This window comes from Dromaius novaehollandiae, chromosome 5, assembly GCF_036370855.1.
Source record: "Dromaius novaehollandiae isolate bDroNov1 chromosome 5, bDroNov1.hap1, whole genome shotgun sequence".
In the NCBI taxonomy this organism is placed as follows: Eukaryota; Metazoa; Chordata; class Aves; order Casuariiformes; family Dromaiidae; genus Dromaius; species Dromaius novaehollandiae.
Window position 1 is genome coordinate 17,067,821 of NC_088102.1, and position 6,000 is coordinate 17,073,820.

The window sequence follows — 6,000 nt, forward strand, 5'->3', positions numbered from 1 at the left end:
GGATGGGATGTAAGGTATAAAACATGGAAATATTCCATCTCTCAGCCTTGTGTAACCCAGCCCTGCAAGGGGGTAATGGTATGTCTATGAGGATAGTTAAGGAAACCTGCTAAATTTTACCGTGCAATAATATTTTTAATATTATTACATAAAAGAAAACAAGTTTATTGACTTCACTCTCGAGGTGAATTCTCGGTAGTTTGCATCTTGCATTGCAAAATGAAATTTTTCCTCAGTGGAGAATGCATCAATCATACACCCCCCTCCCCCCAGCCCTGTATCATGGGCCTGAACTCGGGGGCAAAAGTGAGCGTCAGGGACTGGCCCGATGCTTGCTTGCACATACGCTCTAGAACCTATGCAAGACATCCGTGCAGTAAAATTATTTATTGCTTTCTATACTATTTGTTTCTTATTTTCCTAGCATTTTCCTCAAGAGGCTGTCAAGGCACACTGCAAAGTTTACCCAAGTCTCAACAGTCATCTGTGAATTGAGTTCTTTTTGCTAGTTAAGGTGGAAAGACAGCAGTTCTCAAGCATCTCACTGCAGTAGTACACAACAGTTCCACTCAGGACTGTAAAAATAAATTGTAACTTATAAACGCTGCAGTTCCTAGTATTCAATCACTCTCATTGTGAAATTTGACATTCCTTTTAAAAAATTTCAAATCCAGGAATAGTAAATGCCGAGTCATAAAAGCTTAGGAAATGAGTAAAATCCAGAGTGGAAGGCAGCATTACAGTGTCTGATCTGCTGTCTCCGATAATGCCCTCACAAGACAAGGGTCTTTTTTTTTCCATTCCTGAACAAATGAATTGCAGCATGTATGAAATCTCCAGAGGCCATCTGTGACTGTAATTCATTTACCCACCGTATTATGGAACAGATTTTCCAGTGAGTTCAAAAATCTGGGGAGGGGGAGGGAAGAGTATGATGAGAAGGATCTGTGATCCATATCTAAAAATAAAAATATTATTCAATTGTCATATTTGATGGATAAAGTGTCTGACACACCAGGCAAAGTCATAGCAACTAGATAAATATGTTTGAAACATTTAATTTTGATACATTAAGAACGAGTTGGAGCTGGGGCTTATCAACATTGAAATTAAGCAGACATTTCTAAGAAGTTCCTAAAAGCCTCTGATACTGTTTAGCTTGGAAAAAATTTTGCTGTAGATAACGTGGAAGTGTAAGGGGAAGCTGGGCTCTGCACGCAGCGGAGCAGCTCTGACAGGTCAGGACTAGCAGTTACCTTTCTTCTTCATCTGCTGTTTTCCAAGCATCCGCAGCCCATACCTGATTTGCATTAGAGCAGATGAGGCCCCTAGGCAAACTTGCAGATCCTTGGCTTCTGCTTTTAAATTGAAATTAGTATGTTCATTTATGACCTTAGCTGCTACAAAAATATTTTTGTATACAGGGCACTCTCAGTATTTCTGTAGTGCTGTTAACATTCAGTAATTGTAATTAGTAACACATCCTCGTGAACAGCCAATTAGTTATGTGGTTTTAAGTGTCAGATTTCCTCCCTGAGTAATTCCAAGGAGGTCACCGGAGTTACGGGAGGAATGAATTCAGCCTGCAGTGGCCGGCAGGGTTAGCGTTTACATTGCGTGCAATGTTGGTACCCACTGAAGAATTTTAGGCTTTGCGCTGGGGTCCTGTGTTTCCTCATAAAACGATATCATGCAGAAGAGGAAAATAATGCAAACTTCTAAAAATTGTTTCCTATAGACATCTGAGCGGGAGCTATGTCTGAACCACGCAGTGCGGTTTTAGCAGCCCAAATGCCAGCCCCTGGAGCAGCATTCGTAGCTCTCTTCGTGCAAACAGAGCCAAGTGTGCTTGCTTGGGGGCCGAATTTAGCCTAATACTGCTAATATTACTACATTACTGCTTTCAACATGATCATCACAGCCTATTACGGATGAAGTAGTTGCAGATCGTATTTCTTTTTTGCTCATGCTTTCAAATATATAGCAGATAAACTACTTTACACTGTGCCACACTGCTGAATATAGCTTTTCGATTGAAATTGTACAATATTGGCAAAATATGCAGTGACGGGACACCGTTTATATCAGCAAAACTGCGTCTTTTTAACAACACTGAGTATTTATTTTTCCATTGGAGAACTAAGTTATATTGGCCAAAATATGCTTTCAGTGGTACAGCTATATCTATACAGCAGGCTTTTTTTTATTAGCTAATTTAAAAAAAAAGCATATTCCATCACAGTCCTGACCAACACCATCTGTAGTGTTGGCCTCGCCTTAATGAACATGGTGCTAGGTGAGAGGTCAGTAAATAAAAGCAATTTAGGCCTGCTTCTCCCTGACTCGGCTCTGCTTGTCATTCTTCAGAAAACTGCGGAAGATGATGAGACTCGACCGCTTCAGCACCATCATTTAATTTATACAAGGAAGCAATTTGACCCCGGATGACTAAAATCAAATTCGAAGAAGAAGGAAAATCGTTCACCATCCAAACTGTGCAAGGCAAAAATCAGGAAGCAGAAAAACAAAAGAAAGATGCAGCAGTTAGCTAGGTTAAAAAATAATATAATAATAGCATTTACATATGGATAACAGAAAGGGAAGATGACAAACGAAGGGGCGGAAGGAAGGGGAAAGCCGGAGCGGCCGCGGACGGGAGCGCTGCCTCGGCGGCGGGGTCAGAGGGGCCCCCAGGGGAGCGGGAGCGAGGGCGAGGGATGGGGCAGCCCCAGGGCAGGGTGGTGCGGGGCAGGGTGGCACGGGGCACGTCTGAGCGGGACAGCGGCACGAGCCGGCGCTCTGCCTCGGGGTGAGCCCCGCGCCCCGCGCCTCTGGGGGCTGCACCAGCTCCCAGTCGGGATCTGCGGAGAGCAGACGGGCAGGGCTCAGCCGCGCTTCCCGCAGGCCTGACGAAACTCGTGCCACGGAGCGGTGATGGGCTCCCGGGGGCAGAGGGGGGCAGACGGCAGCGCCCCGCTGCCTGGAGGGCACAGCGGCGCTGAGGACCAGCTCCAGCCCATTAGCCTGCTCGTGCCTTGGGCCTGAGCCGAGCAAAAAAGCAAAAACCTTCTGCTAAAAGCTATAACTATATATTTTAAAAAACATTTCAAATCATGAGTCACACGGCTTGCAGTATGCAATGCCAGGTTGGTTTTTTTCTCAGGTTGTCGCTCTCTTGCTCGCGGGACGCTCCAGCTCTCTGTCGGCAGCTAGTCCCGAAGAAACGATGCCCAGCGCGGGCGCCTGTGGGAGGCCCGTTCCCCGGCACACGTCTCCCCACGGAGGAGCCAGGAGGCCATGCCACCCCCAGCCCCATCCCGCTCTGCCCAGCCGCAGGCTGTGTCCTTGCCTTGGCGTCACCAGCTGCGCTGGGTTGTTGCGGCCCTCCCTGCAGCTCGCCTGCCCGCAGGCACAGCATCACCACCCTCTGCACCTCCGCGTGCACCTCTGAGCACCCAGGAAAGCTCGAAAAAAGCCAAAGAGAAAAGTCTGTGGGAGAGAAAGGATCTGGTGGAATTTCTGTGTTAATGCAAGCAGCTTCTCCTAGTGCTCGTCTGTGGGGCTGGGATCTGCCCAGAGAGGTTGTGGAGTCTCCATCCTTGGAGCTATTCAAAAGCCGTCTGGACGTGGTCCTGGGCAACCTGCTCTAGGTGACCCTGTCTGAGCAGGGACGTTGGACTAGGTGATCTCCAGAGGTCCCTTCCAATGCCAGCCATTCTGGGAGGCTGGGACATGGACAGCCAGGATGTGCAGTTGCTTTGGTTCAAAGGAGTCTCAACACTTGAGGTTTCATTTTTGCAAAATATTTCATGTCTTTCAGAGGCCCCAGTCTGAGCAAGGCTGGCTGCCGTTGGGACTGAGCTAAGCTGGTCATCTGAGGCCACATTTTGAGAAGAGCTTCTCCTGATCTTGCGCTCAGAGCAAACTCCAACTCGGATGAATGGTTGATGCATGATAAAAGCTTTGCCTTGTCCGACTTATTGTTACAGTATTTTTAACTACTAGTTGGCCACCTTGTTTTTGCTGCAGGAAGATCTAAATGTAGCAATTAAAAGGAACTGCAAGAGTGCCACAGTATTTTGCGATGTGATTTGCTCATTAGCAGCATTAGATTTGGTTTCACTGCTGACGTTTGAGAGAACCAACTCCAGACTGGTGAAGCCCCTCCTGGTGTGGTTTCGCAGTGAGCAGTTAAAATACCCTGAAGAGGAAGCTTCCCCTTGTCTTTGAGGCCAGGTCCTCCACCAGTTTAGTATACGGCAGACAGCTTGTTACTCTGGGAGCTGCTCGATTCAGCCATGGGTAATGTAAAAGGGAAAGGCCCATATGATAGAAAACTAGGTCAAGAGAAGAAGACTTTTACTGAGTAGAAGATAGAGGGAAAAATGTAAGTATTTTCTTTCAGTGCTACCTTATTCCTGATGAAAATGGAAGTTGATATTCTGGAAAGGTGTGTTGGATCAGATTAGTGATGCAAGGCATCATTGTGAACATATGTTTTGGGCTATCAGTGTCTAATGCTAGAAGTCATATTGCTCTGGCCTTTTTTGCCTAAGCATAGGGAAAAACCTGGGTTCATTAAAAATCAAAACTAGTTGTGCTAGGGTGCAGGCAGCTCTTGTTTGCATTTTGTGCAAATCCACTGGTATCAGGGATGTACAGGGGAGGGGAGAAAACCAGAACTTTTTTGCCTGTGTCTAACAAGCTAAAAATAACATGCTGGAGTGCATGTCATGCTACTCACCACCAGGCTCTCAGCTCGGATTAGTGGAGACAAAACTGTCAGCAGCTGGCAGAAAAATTATGAAATGAAAATGCTAAAAATATATTTTTTAAATTCATTAGTATCAATATCTTACCTCTGAGGAACCTGAGCACTCACGTGGAAATAAGAAGAGCTGGAAAGCCTTGCAGGCAGTGTAGTCCAGGCACAGGGTCCTGTGCCACCCGGCTGAGCAGTGCCGGGGAGCCAAGGCTGGTCTGTGGCCACAGGCTGGGGGGAGACAGGCCCCTGCCTTGGAGCAACCCGCTGAGCGGTGGGGAGGCCAAGGGGAGCAGCCTTTGAATGTCCAGGAGAAAAAACTTCAGATCTGGACCAGGCCAGCAAGCGAAATCTCGGGCTATAGGATGCTGTGATGGCGATGGCATGGTGGAGGTGTTCCTAGATAATGACTGAAAGCTCCAGAAATGACGCTTTTAATGAAGACAGTCAATGACAAAGAAACCATCAACTAAAGTCAACTGAAATCAGTGAAGTACAGCTCTAGGGAAATTATTTACTTTTTCATTTTTCCTAGGTTTTGAAATAGGATTATGTTTTGGTTTGGGGCTGCTGTTGTTGGGTTTGTTTTCTGAATTTAGGATTCTATTACGCAAAGCTAGCTGACACCACTGGTCCTCACCAGATACCTCGTTCCCTTGGTGCTTCAGAGTCTACACCCAAAGCTGATGAATATGTGGGAAATTGTTGTTGTGTAGGAACGGTATCTGTATTTGTCCAGTATCCTTTGAATTTATCTGAATGGTTTCAAAGTAAACAGGAATATGAGACAAGAAGAAAAATTTCCAAGAATACAGCACAGTAAGTATTTCTGGCATTTTAAATTTAAGAGTTTGATTTTCTTTCTTTCTTCCTCTGCCACCTCTCCCCTCAGCATCCTCAGTCATAAGGACAGAAGGTACCTTTGTCCTCTCTGAAGAAATCTGAGACAGAGGAGGAGAAGAATAAGAAGGAAAAAAAATTTCCACAGAAACAAGCCCTCTGTTATGGGACACAGGAATGCACCTACATCAGTCAAATCATCTTTGAAGTGGCTTGGACCCTCACAAAGAGGCTTATTTCCATATTGCCGGGTGTTCACTCAGCAGAAAGGTGCTATATGCGAGTGACTGGGAGTGAACGAAGAACTGCTGAATGAGAGAGCATCTGATTTTTGGTTTTTTGAGGACTTGGCTGGTAAGACCCTCCTTGGAGAACCCCAGGTGTTGGCTTTGGGTAGA